The 18917-nt window shown below is 37.1% G+C and overlaps 2 pseudogenes; both read right to left on the bottom strand.

Annotated features, from left to right (window-relative positions):
• Positions 1-12338: 12338 nt before the first annotated feature.
• LOC136985049 (polyadenylate-binding protein 2 pseudogene) lies at positions 12339-12863 on the bottom strand (annotated as a pseudogene).
• Positions 12864-17771: 4908 nt separating this feature from the next.
• On the bottom strand, positions 17772-18296 carry LOC136985050 (polyadenylate-binding protein 2 pseudogene; annotated as a pseudogene).
• Positions 18297-18917: the final 621 nt, after the last annotated feature.

Consider the following 18917-nt stretch of genomic DNA (forward strand, 5'->3'; position numbering starts at 1 on the left):
TAATTTTTTTAAAAACACATTTATTCATCGAACACCCAGTGCCTAATATTTTTACACATTTAGACACTTCTACGCCCATATCTGATGTTTTAATTTTATCTAAAATCTTTTTCCTCGATTCCTCCATTATATGCAAATGTACTGTACCACCATATAACTTACATAAAGTTTTGAATTACATAGAAAATTTAAATTTTATACATGAACTTTCCTTCTACATTCATAGAGCATAAAGAAAAAGTATAGATTAACTTATTATTTGATTTGAAAACTCGAATCGTTTCACCAGTTGGCAGATTTAAATGATGCCAACTTATTTCCCTAATAATTGATTTGTTAGATAAAATGAATCCGAATTTGAGGATTTGTGTGACATCCTCCATTTACTCGTTTCATTGTTAGCTAGATTATATAACAACTATATTTTTATAATTTTTCAATAAATTTGTCAGAGAATTTATTCAGATAATTGTCGATATATAAGAAAATTTTATTATAAAACAATAAAATAACATCACGCGATCGGTGGCGATTCGATTCGTTGAGAATCTTTAAATATTTAATAAACGATCCGGATACCTCGCCGCTCGTTTTATATTTAGTAAATATGCCCGGGCTATTCCAATTAAAGATATCCATTACTGTTAAATCATACAGTGATAATACAAATTACATTTTAATAAAAAAGTCAGAAAAGCTACACACCGACAAAGGAAGAGAGTCGATCAATAAAACAACACAATGGTTGTTTATAATTGTATATAAATATACAAATAAAACTAATTAAGTTGCCAACTACATATTTGATCTTTTATTGCTTTTTGTTATATTAGTTCCCATTCTGCATGTATCCTTTAGACTCATCAATCAACTTGTTTCTTCATACATTAACTGGGTGATCAAGTAATCGGCATTCTTGATATTGAAATTTTTAATGTTTTTTTTCAAATTAATAAATTTTAGAAACAACATAACATGTAAAGGTTAAGTTTACTACTCCTTTGTCCCAAAACACATAAATTTCCAAAATTTAATATATAAAAGTAATATTTTTGAAACCACGAATTGCTACATAATGATCCTTTTTCTCGATTGATGTCTCTACAAAAATCAGGTTAGGAAAAAAATTTATTTTAGGCGCTAATCTAAATTATATTTATTTAATAGTCATTTCTGTTGTTTTTCCCATGGAGGAAGCTGTCAAGACAGAGGAAATTAATAGTTTAGAAAATCAACATCCATGGATATGAAATTCTCAATCACCGTGCCTATTGTTTAGATCAGTTTGGCGACCCCTGATTTAGACCTATCAACTGTCACTCTGTCGCGAGGCTTAGTAAGGCCACAGCCTACAATAAGAAACAGCCTAGTCATTTGCTCTGAACACGTGTGTCGATTCCTGAGGCGGTTTGCACATAGTCCTCACTAGGAGCGCTGATGACCGGACTATTCGATCAAGTGATCAATGCTAATTCTGTTGTAAAGACGTGCTTATAATAGATTTAAAAAATTAAAATTTCGAAAATATTTTACATCAAGATATTGGTGAATTTTTAAAAAGTTTGATCTAAAATGGTTCATTGCTCTGTGCCGTTTTGTACATCAAATAAATCAAAAAAAGATGGAACAAGTTTTCACGAATATCCCGCGGAAGAGGAGTTTACGTTTAAAATGGATAAAAGCTGTCAGCAGAAAAGGTAAGATTTATTTAATACTCCATAATTAAATAATGTAGGAAAAACGAATAATTTTATAACATCTATGCTACTTGCCATTGATGCTACACTTTTGCAATTATTTTATTATATGCTGTAAGGGTTCGTGCAAAAACCACGTGTCCCCATATTTCCCAAATCTTACTTCACCTTCCTATTATGATCTTTTGTGGTTTTTATAAAACCTCTTTAAAAAAGCACATGGAAAATTTCAACCCTCGAAAATTTATATATTACTTCCTTTTATCGAATTTCTCGGATATTTCAAAAACGGTAGAAAGACATTGCTGAAAACCACGTGTGTATTTGAAAAGCATTTAATTTCAGCTTTTTAAAATACAAATAAAATTAAATACATATACTCCCCCTTAATGAAGACAAGTACGGTTTTTGCACAACCCCTAACTTCAATGAGATTAGGCTATATTGCAGTTGCATTTTAAATTTTTGTACAATTTATCTATTTATGCATACAAATATTTATAGATAGTATAACTAATAGATTTACTTGTATAATGTTGATTATCCGATGGATCTAAGTCCACGGATGTAATAAGGATGTATGTTAAGGACTCAAGTAATGACCAATTACACGTGCACGAATTTGGCGAAACAACAGTAATTTATTCTAACAGTACAATAACCGCGAGATGCTTCCTAACCCTCAAGTTTACACGATACACGACTTAAAACTAACGAAATTTACAATACTCTATATACATATATACATACACATTTTCCTTCTATACAATAATTGCATATATTAGCCTTCGACGAATCACGGTATTATGTTAAGTAAATGCAACACGATCTCGAGTTCCAAGCGTTCCTTTTCTTTACGTTAATTCACAAAACTAATAGTTCTTTCCGATACCTGAACGTAATTTACGTCACCAGAAGTACGTCCCTCGTTGATACTTCTCAATTACACTACGATGGAAACGGATTGTGCTTCCCGACTGAAAGTGGTCGCCCTTTCTAGACTCCTGTTCTCCCGGTCTAACTCCGACGTCCTTGCTGACCCTTCCTCGGCAACCTTCCTCGACGAATCCAAAAGCAGCCAAAAAGTGTCCTCAATCGTGAGAGTCCCTCAATTTATATTTCCCGCTCTCCGGAAGTCCGCTTCACTTATTGTCCCACTCTGGACCAATCAGAAAGCTTCTCACGTATCCTAAGGTGACATCATAAGAAAATTCCACGCGACACGGTACAAACCAAGAAAACCCGATACATACAAAAAGGAAACCGAGAAAATAATTAATAATAATAATAATAACAATAATACATAGTTGCGTAGCACTACATATCTCCCCCCCCCAAGCGACTCACTTCCCGTAGTGCAAACTACGGAAATCAATTTTGCGTTCACGTAGGTTATAAGGTTTCTTACGCAGCCTCAAGGTCAGTGCACTTCTGCACACCACTTGTGTCAACACCTTGCGTGTTAGTGACCACCCCACGTCTCCTCACCAACCGATCATCCAGGACTTCATCATCATCCTCCAGTACAATTCTCTATCCTCCCTCTTTTTTTTCTTATTACAAATCGGATAGCCATAGCAAGGTTTTAGGCGATCGCCATGGACAGTCTCCTGATCCTTCATATTGCAACCCTCCACACGATACGTAGTTGGGTTTATCACCTTGGTGATCCGAAAGGGTCCTTTATAATTATAAGAAAACTTATTCCCTTTAACACCTTTCTTTCTCACCCAAACCCTCTGCCCTTCCGAAAAACTTACTAATGTTCTCCCTTTGCTTCGATAATCCCTTCCTTTCTTGTTGTAATTTCGCGCATGGATACTCGCATTTTCCCGTAATGCACGGAGTTTCGTGACCAGGAATGCCCTACGCTCATCGGTAGACATATCATCAGGCAGGTATTCGATATTAGGGGTGCGGGGATCAACACCATACAAGAGGAAGGCAGGTGACTCATTTATGGCAGTGTGGTGCGAATTGTTATAGGCAAAACATGCAGAAGGTATCATTTCATCCCATTCGACTCTCCCATCGTCAGAGGATTTAGTTATCATTTCGACTAACAATCTGTTCACCCGTTCGCACGTGCCATTCGCACAAGGTCGATAAGCGGTAGTAATGTTCCTCCTAATTCCTAACCACTTGCAACAGTCCGAGAATAAAGATGATAGAAAGTTGGTACCTCTATCGGAAATAATTACTTCTGGGGCACCGTACCTACAAACGATTTCATTAAATATTGTATTACTCACAGACCATGCAGTTTGGTCCTTCAAAGGGTGTGCTTCGACGAAACGAGTGAAAATATCTACTATTACAAGGATGAATCGGTTACCGCTGCTCGATGTGCGGATAGGTCCTACTATATCCACAGCAATCTTTTGGAAAGGTGCCTCAGCCGTCTCGTTTTCTTGGAAAGGAGCCTTTCCTTTGTGTACATTATGCCTCTGGCACCTTTCACACGTCTTAATGACACCTTCGACCTTCTCCCTCAAATTCCGAATATAATAGTGTTTCTCAATGTTAATTATAGTTTTTCGCACGCCCCAATGCCCCGACAGATTGTTTTCGTGAACAGCCTTAATCACTTCCCTAGCAAGATCCTCCCCTACGCATAATTGGCTAACATACTTGTCACGGGACTTCAAGAGGCTTCTTCTATACAGGCATTCGCTTATTACTACATACTGGTGCATATAGCTCCCAATATTTCTATTCCCGGGGCTTCTCAGTAAATCCCTTTTTATGGGGCCAAAAGTTTCATCGCGATCCTGTGATAAACCAATCTCGTATCTATTAGGGATTACAGCCCTTGTAGATTCAACATCGAAGTGATGAACCCCGTTAACGTTCCTCGAAAGGAAGTCCGCTACTTTATTGTCAACGCCTTTCACATGTTGGACTTCTATATGGTAGTCCATAATCTCCATTATCCAACGAGTCAGACGCTTGCTCCCATTTTGAATGTTGCTAAGGAACACAAGGGGTTTATGGTCAGAGAGTATTATCGTTTTTTGGCCTAGAATTAAAAATTTGAAGTGTCTTAAGGCTAAAACAATTGCTAGACATTCTTTCTCAATTGTGGAATAATTGATTTCTGCCCCTTGAAATCTCCTACTAAAATAGCCTATCGGAGCCAGTCCCTTTTCGTGCCGTTGTTCGAGCACCGCAGCTGCCGCGTTGTCAGATGCGTCAGTGTGCAAATAGAATGGTCTATCAAAATCCGGGTGAGCTAGAATTGGTGGGCTTGCTATTGCCTCTTTTAACTTTTCAAAACCTCTCTGACATTCTGGGCTCCATAAAAATCTCTTCCCTTTCTTGGTGAGTTCTGTTAATGGAGCAGCGATATCGGAAAACGACGGGATAAAATTCCGAAAAAATCCAACCACACCGAGAAAACTGCGGACCTCTTTTACACTACGAGGTGTTTCCACTTTCTTGATCGACTCAACATTGTTGGGATCAGGTCGCACACCCTCGCTATTAATAATATGTCCTAAATATCTCACCTCCTTTGCTAATATTTGGCATTTACTCGGATTTAATTTTAGGCCCTCATCCCTTAATGTACTAATTACTCGATCGACAAGCTCAAGATGATCCTCCAAACTTTGTGAAAATAATACAATATCATCTTGAAACACAAAGCAGCTATTTCCGACAAATTTTGCTAAGATCTTCGTCATAATGTATTGGAAAAAACCTCCCACTATTCTTCCCACCCTGAGGCATCCTACAAAGTTGGTATTTTCCCCATGGTGTGGAGAACGCAAATATGTGTCTTACCTTGGGATCTAGAGGAATCTGGAAATACCCTGCTTTTAAGTCCAATACCGAGAAATATCTGTTCCCATTAAGTTGGGATAAGATGTCGTCTATTCGAGCCATCGGGAATATTTGGGGTTCTGTTATATCATTAATTTTTCGCAGGTCCAAAGTGATACGAATCTCACCAGAGCTTTTAGGAACAACATGTATAGGAGAGTTCCACTCCGATGAGCTCTCCTCACATATACCTGCTTTTATCAGCTCACTAACTTGCTTCTTAAGGCCAGGTAAGTAACTGTACGGAATTCGGTACTGTCTAACGTTGACCGGACGTTCCGACGTCAGGCTAACAGAGTGCATATGTCTGCTAGTGCCAGATAACTCGGCAATTTCGCTAGCAATAGCGTCCGGATACTTTCTCAAAATATTTATTATTTTCCTCTTAACCGGTTCATCTAGGTGATCCAATCTCCACACCTCTCTTTCTACCTCTGCCACCCCTACCTCACTATTTATATTAATACAAAATCTCCCTTCACGACCTTGCTTATCTGCCTTAACCACTGATTCGATCCCCACCAACAGCCCAGGGTGCTGGCAAATAATGTCCATCCCGATGATCATCTCGTAACCTGCCCTTTCAGGAAACCCAACACTTGGTGTTGTCGTGCATACCTTTTTCCCATCGTGGAAACAGCACTCGATTGCTACGGCCTCATCACTGTTTATGAGTGCTCCCGACATCCCACTAATACATGAATTGTTTGGGACCACCCAATTCCTATTTTCACGCCTGATATATTCAGTCAATTCATTCTTAATTACGGTCCTTTCTGCACCTGTATCTACTAGACCAGCAATTTCACGTCCTAGGATTACACCTCTTACAATCGGTAACCCCCGGTCTGACAAGTGGATCTTTCTGGTCAGTTCTAATTTAACTAACCGGTCATTCGCCTGACCTTTCAAATGACCTCTGACTAGTTTAAACCTCTTCTCTTGTTGCATTTTCTCGAAATATGGCCTATTTCACCACACGTGTAACAACGGCGCTCTTTTCCCCACCTCTCGCGGTTATTGTTCCCCTTCATGTGCTCGAGTAAAGATGCCATGGACTCGGTCAAACTCCTTATTTGAGTCTCCAACTCCTCTACACGCTTACCCAATTGTACTTCCCTTCTCTCCAACCCCCTTTCATGCTCAACATTTGCGCATACCTCACTTATCCCACCTCGTTTGTTGCAGGCCGATTCGATTTCCTCTTCTTCTTCGGCCTTTACTATCGCCTCATCCAAGGTGTCCGGCCGCCTCTGCATCACCTGCCTCCTAATCTCCGCTAGTAGTCCTTTTATAAAGCATTCCTTAACAGCATTGTCGCGAAGCGTCGCTAAATTAGAATTGCGCGTCACCGCTCGTGAAAACAACGACTTAATCCTAATCCCGTATTCGCAAACCCTCTCCCCTCTTCTCTGGGAGATCTTTAATACCTGATCAAACGGGTCCTGTTCTTTTTCTTTACGACCAAAGCACTTTATAAGAGCCCTCCTTATTTCATCATAGCTCATGACGCCCTGGTCCCTTAAATCGAAAAATAAAGACAAGGGCTCACCTTTTAGGCGGGCTTGAACTACGGTGACCTTCACAGTCTCATCCCAGCTTGCCAACGACGCGACGTTCTCGACGGTTTGGAAAAACCTACTCACATCTAAAATATCTCCGGGCAGGTTCGAAAAACATGGGATCATGCCCATAAATCCCGTTACAATAGGCACATTGCCCAATTCCCCTGCCCCTGAAGATCCGCTGGTAATTTGTTCATCCATAGTTTACCGAAACCTTTTGGTTTTACAATAATATAATTTACAATTCCAATGGCTATAATTACAGATATAAGCGGCAGTAGGATGAGGGGTTAATACAAGATGCACGTTTGGTCGGTCCTTTTACAACAAACAACCCGATCAATATCCTGTCGCGGACGCCAATGTTGATTATCCGATGGATCTAAGTCCACGGATGTAATAAGGATGTATGTTAAGGACTCAAGTAATGACCAATTACACGTGCACGAATTTGGCGAAACAACAGTAATTTATTCTAACAGTACAATAACCGCGAGATGCTTCCTAACCCTCAAGTTTACACGATACACGACTTAAAACTAACGAAATTTACAATACTCTATATACATATATACATACACATTTTCCTTCTATACAATAATTGCATATATTAGCCTTCGACGAATCACGGTATTATGTTAAGTAAATGCAACACGATCTCGAGTTCCAAGCGTTCCTTTTCTTTACGTTAATTCACAAAACTAATAGTTCTTTCCGATACCTGAACGTAATTTACGTCACCAGAAGTACGTCCCTCGTTGATACTTCTCAATTACACTACGATGGAAACGGATTGTGCTTCCCGACTGAAAGTGGTCGCCCTTTCTAGACTCCTGTTCTCCCGGTCTAACTCCGACGTCCTTGCTGACCCTTCCTCGGCAACCTTCCTCGACGAATCCAAAAGCAGCCAAAAAGTGTCCTCAATCGTGAGAGTCCCTCAATTTATATTTCCCGCTCTCCGGAAGTCCGCTTCACTTATTGTCCCACTCTGGACCAATCAGAAAGCTTCTCACGTATCCTAAGGTGACATCATAAGAAAATTCCACGCGACACGGTACAAACCAAGAAAACCCGATACATACAAAAAGGAAACCGAGAAAATAATTAATAATAATAATAATCAACAATAATACATAGTATAACTACATAGATTTACTGTATAAGTTAACTCTTTTTAAAATTTACAGATGAAAACAGTTCAAAACTTTGGGAGCAAAGCGACTGGTCAGTTGTCTGCAGTAAGCACTTTCTAGAATCAGATTATAAACCAGGATTGAAAAAGAGAATATTGATTCGAAATGCCGTCCCAAGTGTTTTTCCCAAATACCCATCCTATAAGCAGGTTGTTTGTAAAGAAGCCAGAAGAGAAGTAAAAAAGGTTAGTTTTAAGAAAGGAGTTTGTACTGGTACCAAACGAAAGCATGTTCAATCTGAGCAACAAGTACATGATCAAGTTCCATTAATGAGTCCCGTGGACGGAGCTGTTTTTTTAGACTATGAAAGCAGGTTCTCTAGTTCCACAGCCAGATGTGAACTTTCAGACTGTGACATAAGGCCATCTAGTTCTGCATCTGGTATAGAAGTTTCTGTAGGGACAAGTTATACAATGTTAAAACTGAAGTCTGACAAGAGAAGACTGAAAACTTTGGAGCAGAAATGCAGGAGACAAGATTACACTATCAAGCGCCTGTATGAAGAACAACGTAGAATGAAAGCAGAAAATAAATTGTTAGCTGGAAAGCTTGAAAAATATCATATAGAAAGCTTAGAGAATGACAGTGCCCAAGGTATGTTACAATAATTCATGTGATAACATATTAATATTCCTAATATCCTATTATATCAATATAGTACATTATAACACAAAATTGGTTTTATGTAATCTGCTATTGATTGTTTAACTTTTTTGGCAGATTTGTGTTAGTGACTAATAAAATTATATTGTACTTTTAGGTAACTGCAAAGCAGATTTCATACTTGAACAACTGGTTGTTTACAATAAACAAAAGCCTCGTTGGAGTGACAACACAGTAAAATACTGTGGAGCAAAAAGTCTTCTAGGGCACATACATTTGCTAGGAAAACTCCACTTTTATCATTACCATCAAAACCATCAAAATCAACACTTTTATCATTACCATCAAAATCAATTGAAAAGATATATAGGCTCTGTTTCTGGGGTTAGTGTGGGTTCCCTAATTAAGCAACGATTAACTCAGGAGGCAAAAAAGTTGTCACAAGTGGAAAAGTTAGGTTCACTTATTTTGGATGAAATGACCATTAAACCTAATCAACAGTATAACAAGCAAGCAGACGAAGTAGTGGGAACAGTAAAGATGAATGGCCTGGAAAAACAACTTGGACTTGAACATGTCACAGCAATAGTCTCCTGTGTTTTGTTTTTTCAGGATTATCAAAAAGTTTTTGAATTCCTGTTGCATATTTTTTTACCAATGATTTAAAAGGTCAGGAACTTTATACTTTAACTTTAGATGTGATCCATTCAGTGGAGACAGCAGGTTTAAAAGTACTCAGGATAGTTGCTGATGGCCATAGTAAAAATGTTAAGTTATTTGAATTACTTAGTGCTGTCAACCCTCCAATTCCAAAGATTCCACATCCAATGGATAATAATCGTTCAATATTCCTATCATATGATCCATGTCATATATTAAAAAATTTCTGGTTATTGCTTCTTTCTCCAAGTAGGGTAATGGTGAATCATGGAAAACATATTAGTGGTGTATTTCTCCGAAACTTGTTTCACCTACAGAGAGATCATGTTATTAAACCAGTAAGATGCTTAACTTTTAAACATGTCTATCCAACAAATTTTGATAAGATGAAGGTTAAGCGTGCAGTGGACATATGCAGCCAAAATGTAATTGCTGCACTGAAGTTTTTACAGAAGCACGGACACAGGTTTGGGAACTTGAACTTTGTTGAGGCCGAGGGCACAATTGAGTATTTGGAAATGATGCAAAAATGGTTTGCTATTCACAATATCAGCAATACTCAACACCACATTCTTTCCAGAAATGCAACAGTGATGCAGTTTGTTTCTGCTAATGATGAAAGGCTCAATTGGTTGGATGATGAGTTTTTGGGATATTTACAGTCCTGGAAAGATAGCTGTGACAGTCCCAATGTTCAATTTATCAGTAAGCAAACTTATGAAGCTGCTTGCCTCACAACCAGATCCACTGTTCTGTGTATCAGGTATTTGTTGGAGAATGGTTTTGATTTTATATTAACCAGAAAATTCAATTCAGATGATATAGAGAACCTTTTTAGTGGACTGCGGTCCATGTCTGGATTCAATGACCAGACAAACGCCTGCAGCATAATGCAAGGACTGCATACAATTCTTAAAACAGGACTAATTAGTGCATCCCTTGAAAGCAATACAGAAAGCTTAAATTGTGAGGAATGGATGTCTCCTAATGAAGACATGTCCATTATTGTAAATCAGGTATTATATTTTGATTAATAAATTACTTTAATAGACCTAATTTAATTTAATTTAATATACCTAATAAAGTAATCATTATAATAATAATTTATTATTTTTAAAGGCATGCATGGATAAGAACTATACTATCAAGGAAGTTACTAAGCATATTGAGCCACAACTGAAACAGCTAGAGATTAGACCTTCCAATATTATAAAGCCAAACATTCAATCTGCTACAATGGCATACATTGCCGGATACTTAGTACGTATCACCGAAGAGAAAATTGAATGTTCCGACCGTTTGGACATACTTGCATCAGTGAAATCCCCCGCACCTATCACGGGCATAATAAATTTAAATGATCTAGGCGGGCTCTTATATCCAAAAGTAGAGTTTATTGGGTTTTTGCAGCAACTGGAGAAGGCTATTCATGCAGGCTTACCATTTTTAATTCAGCAACCAGCTGTGATGCATAATTTATGTAAGATTATTCTTCCTTGGATGGAGAAAAATCCATTGTTTATGTGTGGTAAAGATGGACACCAAAATATACTGTGTAATGTAATTCTAAATTGTAAGGATATAAAAATATTTTTTAAAGTTGAAAATTGTCTTAATATGACCAGAATAGGTACAGTACTGTACATCTAGCCCATTAATTATTATCGCATTTAACCGTCTAAATAATTATTGATAACATGTCTATTGTTTTAGATTGTTCTGCAGAAATCCGGGCAAAATCTTAATTAAAAAAATCAATAATTTGCTATATCCTGTTTGAATTACTGTTTTATTTTACGAACATATGACATTAATCAGTGTGTGTTGTTATGGTCCGTTGTGTGGCTCCATCTAGCGGGAGAAAATATTTTCGTTTGGACACAACTCTTCAATGGGATTTCCCCCATTTGACTAGGCTGTTTCTTATTGTAGGCTGTGGTAAGGCTACGATACGTAATTTATGTACTGTACAGTTAATCCCTTGTAAGCATCCATTACTTCATTTCTGCTATTAACGAAAATACGTGTAAATCGTTATTTCGTATAGAATACTTCAAAATCATTATAGGCTATAAGTTTTATTATAATCAGGCTGTTAAAAGAAACGTTTATTTAACAATAATAAAAGCAATCGTTAATTTACAGTGAAGATTTTTTTTCATTTATTGTGAATCAGATTTTCGTGATAAAAAAGTATTTTTTCAATGTTTAACATTCCTTCAAACGCTAAAAACGTTCTTAAAAACTGAAAAAGGAATGACTTTGTGTATTAATAACTTTTAAAATGAGAATCGGCACGTAAAGGCCGCCACACACGTTCAGGAAATCCTTTGAGGAATAACTGTGCAGGCCTGGCCACGGAAGCTGTGGAAGCGCCGTTTCCCTTATATTTTCGAAAATATAAACAAACAATGCAGTTATAATAAAATATTAATTTTAATTAATTCAAAGTATGTTAAAATATAAAAATAATCGCACAAAATGTGGACAAAAATAAAACTTATATGGTACTATATATTTACATTATATATATATATATAGATGGCTAGAAAAATTATTTGCAACTTTAGCAGTTCAGTAATAATTACTGAATTTCGATTATTAAAAATATGTATTAAGATTCGTTCAGAAGTTGGCTAAACTAATACATATCCAAGTGTTATAGGATGTAGTTGTAATATTAAATAGCAAATTGATAATGTTAATTTAAGTGTAAATTTAAACAAGCAGGAATTTAAAAATGAAAAATATTTATTAAATTGTTATTGTTAAATCGTTTTCGTATTTAGCCCTTCTCAATAAGGACGATGCAGTGCTCGACGACTTCTACGTGGTCTCCTCGTCGGTCCGTATCCCAAGCGAGCTCTTCGAGAACACATTCTTCCACCTCCTCGAAGCCATCCTCTCGGTGATCGGTTTGCGGCACTAAGTCCCGGCAGATTCGTCCTTTTCGGTGTTATCTTAATTCGTCTTCCTCTGAAAAGCGATTCGTCTAATGCCATAGCACTCTCGACGGATTCTTTCTCGGCAAATTCAACGTAGGCAAAGCCTTTCGGTTTACCCGGGTGCTTATGACATAAAATCGTCACGCGATGTATCGAGCCACAGTCGCGGAAATGAAGTTCCAATTCTTTAGCACTGGCTCCGTAGTCGACGTTGCCCACGAAAATTGATCTTCCGTCGGCTTCGACTTTTTCTCGAAGTGACGGGTAACTTGGTGGAGTAAATTGCTGGCGAATTTCTCTGGTCTTCGCAGATGACTCTTCGACCGTAACTAGCGGTGGTTTATCGTTATGTTCGTTATTTCTCGAGTCTGCCATTTTGTTAAAATATTCTCGTTGTCGAACTGCTGTCTAACGAGGCAGAGGGATCTAAACGTATGCGACGTTTATATAAGCTACGAGCGGGTTCGTATTGGTTGATTGCAGTAGAAAGGCACCAATAGGAAACAGTTAAGAAGCGGTTTCGATCCATCGCAAACAATTGAGAGGTTCCTACTTGTCGAAGTACGCCTTTAATCACTTTAAAAAACAAATAATGAAGTATTTTGGTATTTTTTAACGAAAGATGTATTTATAAAATCGTTTTAGGCGTTGATCGTTGATTATTGAATTAATTAATGCTCATTAGACAAGGTGACATCGAGAAACAGAGATGTTTATCGATCGTAGTTATCCTAGACGAGCAGTTTGAGCAGTAATGAGACATGAAAGAATATATGATTTATTTTAAATAAATTGATTAAAAATTGCAGCCTGGCATTGTGACGATGTCACAATAAATATGTCACAGTCCATTTATATGCAGTGCCTCTTTCTAGTGACTTTAATTCACCTCTCCTTACAACAATCCCCCATTAAAATCAATATTTGAACCCACAAACTAGAAACAATGTCTTTTCAGACGCATTCATTAGATCGTTGCATAGATTTTGTAATTCAGAAGGCATTTTATCTTTAGTAGTTGTTATGATGTTTCCAAATTTATTTTTGAATTGTACTTAACACACAATATAAAAAATTATGGAAAATGTAAATACAGTCGACTCCGCATAAGTCGACACCCCAAGGGGAAGTGGAAATGTGTCGAGTTATCCGATGTGACGACTAAAGCGAAGTTGGAAAAAAACCACAAAACTACAATTAATAAAATGCAGTAGTATAGGCTTACAATACATTGTGTCTTCCATTTACAATTACTCTGTAGATAAATAACTGAAAAATTCGTTTAGTGTTGTTTGTTTTGAGCACTTAACTGTCTCGACTTTCTTTTTCAACCATCACGAACGCCTCGAAAACATCATCTTCGCAATTGTCAATTGTTGGCGAAGTAACGTCTAAGGATTCTTAATGCCTCTGGCATGAGAAAATGCAAAATTGGATTCTAGTGTGACGTTGATGTAGATTGTATATTTTCTTTTTGTTTATCTGTTATTATTTTATACATAAAATACAGGCATTTTTTATTAATATGTATATATATTAATAATATTAATGCATTATTATATTATTAAATACATTAATTATATATTAATAAATAAAGCGACTCCCCCTCGTGAAAAAAAATGAGTTTGCACCACACGTGCGGAGTGAATTCATTTTTCAGGAGGGGTGAGGACTTATCCAGTGGTAACGAGTTAAATATGGTCGAGTTAAACCGGAGGTTTTTAACATTAATGCCCATGTAAGTCGGCCGGGACCACAGAAAACTGACTACTTAACCGATGATGTCGACTTATACGGACTCGACTGTATTTGTCCTGTTTTATTACGAATAGAAGTAAAGACAATTATGAAATCAATTAATCAAATGATAATGCTGTGTTCATCAGGCCCTAAATTTGGACTAAAGATAAGTGATTAAGTCGCATCTTACATTAATTTTTAATAATTAGAATTAAAATTAGTTAATTTAGAATATTCCATAAGAAAAAATGACTAATATGCACATAGGTAGTCCAAGATGGCGGCGTTTCGGTTAGGTTAGATTAACTATATTTTTAGTAGACGTTTCCTTTTTTTTTCTTTTGTTCAATAACTAGTGACGTTTAGCACACGGCGGCCTGCCGGCGGCTCCCCTCCGGGAGGTCAGTCGGGAGCACGAACAGTCGTAAGCGCGGCGATAGCGCCGCCATCTTGGACTCCCTAGGTGCATATTAAGCGAAAAAATAGATCTGAAGTGAGAACACAAATTTACAACATAATTGACAATGCAACTGCAAGGGTAAGCAAGCACCTTGCAGTTGCATTGTCAATTATGCTATCCAGAACGTCATTAGATCTTTCCGCGCATTCTTTTATTCAGCGCGCTTGCAGCGCTTTTAGCGCATGTGTTCAATTATTAAGCCTACTGCCAGCGCGCTTAAGCTACGCTTTCAGCGCACTGGCAGCACCTCTCGACCACGCTAAAAATACTGCTTACAAGATGGACGCCTCCGTGAAGAAGTATCTTTTTCGATTACCAAACGATAAACAGTTTTTTTGCTACATTAAATGAGCAGATTTTTAACTCCTTTGCTTCAAGTATCTTTTTAATAAATGTGAAATGTATAATAACAAAACGAAATATAAGAATCTATTATTATTGTCTTTGTTTATGAAGTCAAACCTACCGTTAAAAGTTGGTTTATGAAATACTGTTTCTAATTTTTATTTACAGATTCTAGCAATTTACTGCAATATTTGAGAGAGAATAAAATTTTGCCTTCTGAAGTAGACTTATCATCATTAAATCATTTAAAAATACATAAAGTGTTAATAGAATCAGTCAACGCCAATGACACAAATAAATCATCATTTCTACGTTTTCTTATAAAAAACATCGAACTTAATGGCTTTTCTTCTAATAATACTGAACAAACGCACGTAAATATAGCAGTAAGAGAATCATCGTTTACATCGGCCATTTTGAGATAGCTTTCTCTCCAGCAAAAGTGTTTTCGACCGTCAGCAGCAAAAACGTCACTTCCGGTAGCAACTGCTCAGCGCACTGCTGAATAAAAGAATGCGCGGTTTGCTTCTAGACCAGTTAATTTAGAAGATAGACCAACAATATAAATCCAGTGTTGTTATTTGATTAATGTAGAATTTTTGGTATAGTTTCCTATATAATTATATATTTGAAGTCAACGTTTCCAATTCTTTAGTTTCAGAACTTTATATGTTTATCAGCTTTTAAATTTGGTTAAAGTTTACCTAGGGAACCCCAATGGCCGCGCTTCCGGTAATCTCGACGGCAGGCGATGTTAGAAATTCGGTGTAGATGGCGCAATTTTTAAATAACGCTATCGTATGCAAATTTTTTGTTTTTCGTGACGGCTCGACTGCTGCGAGTGGTTTTTTTTCACCAGTTAAACATTTTTTGAAGAAAAAATGCTACTTTCTGCTATTTTTAATAGTAAATAGGTAAGTTTTTATTCCGTCTACTTTTCGTGATGCAACGTGCCGGAATCAAGCCGAAATGGAAAGAACCGGGGTCCGTTCCAGCTGCTCCACAAAGCGACGAGTGTAAGAAGGGAAAAAAAGTAAGGCACATTCGTGTGGCGAAACTAAAAAACGTTAAAAATATCAAGTAAAAAGAGAAACATCAGCGATAGGGATTGCAAATCAAGGAAAGCGAGAAAAAACGGAAAGGAAATGTATGACAGAGCGTCAAACACGTGAGTAACAGTTTATTTTGCAAGTTCAGCTAGCTATGAAATATAAAACAATCTTAAAACATTTATTTTTTATTAATGTAATTATTATTATTTCAAAAAATTATACATACTAACTAATTTGCATAATTTTTTGAACGTAGTACGCGTGCGTAGTACAGCAAACAAAATGGCGACCGGAAGCGCGGCCATTGGGGTTCCTAGGTAAACTTTAACCTTAAATTTTAATACCTGTTTTATTTAAAATTAGAAATATTAAATATGATCACAGGAAGAATTTTTGTCCGAATGTATTTACTCAAAATTTAGAATAATTTTAATATTGCATCATAATATAATTGTATCTCAATGCAAAAACAAATTCCTTTTTGATGCATAAGCTGAAATTAGGTGAAGATTACGATCCAACCGAACTGCTTTTCAGTACGTACTTGCTCCAATATCGAGAACAATAATTTCCAGTGTTTTGATATATTTATTTATGTTTAATTAATGTGGAATGTTTAAACATTTTTAACTTTTAAAATGAGAATCGGCACATTACAGGCAATGCGACAGGCCACAAATATGCCCAATATGACGATCCTGTAAAACAACATGGCGTAGACAAAAACGAGAATTATATGCAATTATATCTTCTGTATAAATAAAAATGTAAATGTTCGTTTGTTCAAAATCTTAAATCTCCGAAAGTTCTTCGTCGATTGCTTTGAAATTTTGACACAACGTTGCTTTCGAATACGCGCGTTTTTATATACCTATTATTATGTAGATGTCACACGATGTTTCCCCCGCTGAGGAGAGGGACAGGATTAAGGCTTACTGTGAATAACTCAGCTTCTATTATACTATTTCAGATGCGTTTTTGATTGCGTTTTAATAGGGTACGTCACGAGAATGTACGCTAAGAAGGGATTTTTCGAAATCCCCCGCTAGGGGAGGGAAAGGATTAAGGCTTATCCTAAAAAATTCAGCTTCTACTGTACTATTTTAGATGCAATTATTTATTTTTAACTGCGTTTTAGTAGGGTACCACGTGGGGATGGAAAAAGTGTATTCCTTAACAACGGAAGTGTTAAAAATTCAACTGTTAACAATTGAAGTGTTAAGAGAAAGTGACGTGCAAGTTTTACAGGCGCAGATGCTGTTTTTTTTTTTTTGCGTCTGAAAACGGGGACCTAATTCTTGCGTTCTGTGAAAACGGGTAGATTGGCTATAAAGTAATAATCTTAATCTTCGCTATTGTTACTTTTTGCCAAAGCAACGCTTGCTTATCTGCTACTTACATATATACATAAAGACGACGAAAGTTACAAATAATTTCTTGTATAACCAACTTCTGAACGAATTCTTATACATATTTTTAACAATCTCGAAATTCAGTAATTATTACTGAACTGCTAAACAAATACATATTAAGGATGTTAGGTGTAATATTAAATACAATCATTGCTTTGTAATCATTATGCTTTGATAATGTTAACTTAAGTGTAAATTTAAACAAGCAGGAATTTAAAAATGAAAAATATTTATTAAATTGTTATTGTTAAATCGTTTTCGTATTTAGCCCTTCTCAATAAGGACGATGCAGTGCTCGACGACTTCTACGTGGTCTCCTCGTCGGTCCGTATCCCAAGCGAGCTCTTCGAGAACACATTCTTCCACCTCCTCGAAGCCATCCTCTCGGTGATCGGTTTGCGGCACTAAGTCCCGGCAGATTCGTCCTTTTCGGTGTTATCTTAATTCGTCTTCCTCTGAAAAGCGATTCGTCTAATGCCATAGCACTCTCGACGGATTCTTTCTCGGCAAATTCAACGTAGGCAAAGCCTTTCGGTTTACCCGGGTGCTTATGACATAAAATCGTCACGCGATGTATCGAGCCACAGTCGCGGAAATGAAGTTCCAATTCTTTAGCACTGGCTCCGTAGTCGACGTTGCCCACGAAAATTGATCTTCCGTCGGCTTCGACTTTTTCTCGAAGTGACGGGTAACTTGGTGGAGTAAATTGCTGGCGAATTTCTCTGGTCTTCGCAGATGAATCTTCGACCGTAACTAGCGGTGGTTTATCGTTATGTTCGTTATTTCTCGAGTCTGCCATTTTGTTAAAATATTCTCGTTGTCGAACTGCTGTCTAACGAGGCAGAGGGATCTAAACGTATGCGACGTTTATATAAGCTACGAGCGGGTTCGTATTGGTTGATTGCAGTAGAAAGGCACCAATAGGAAACAGTTAAGAAGCGGTTTCGATCCATCGCAGACAATTGAGAGGTTCCTACTTGTCGAAGTACGCCTTTAATCACTTTAAAAAACAAATAATGAAGTATTTTGGTATTTTTTAACGAAAGATGTATTTATAAAATCGTTTTAGGCGTTGATCGTTGATTATTGAATTAATTAACGTTCATAAAACGACAAAATTGAATGCAGCAATTTAAAGTGGTAGAACAGCAGTTGCTGTGGCAGTGTTGTCGCGAGTCTTACGACAAGCAATCTGAATCGTACGTGTTTATATCATATAACATTAGATTCTTATCACTGTCTTTCACCTACTGTCGAGGAGGCGTAACGAGCAGAGAGAAAGAAATTTAGGTTTCCGCCTGACGGAATCAGTTTTTCCGGAGTGGGTCGGCTAGCGTGTGTCACCATCACCAAATTGAGTCGGGTGTGCCAATCGGGGCAAAAGAAAATTACTGACTGGCCGACTAATCTACAAGATGGA

Source organism: Centruroides vittatus, unplaced genomic scaffold (genome assembly GCF_030686945.1).
Source record: "Centruroides vittatus isolate TY-2023 unplaced genomic scaffold, ASM3068694v2 contig_949, whole genome shotgun sequence".
Classification (NCBI taxonomy): domain Eukaryota; kingdom Metazoa; phylum Arthropoda; class Arachnida; order Scorpiones; family Buthidae; genus Centruroides; species Centruroides vittatus.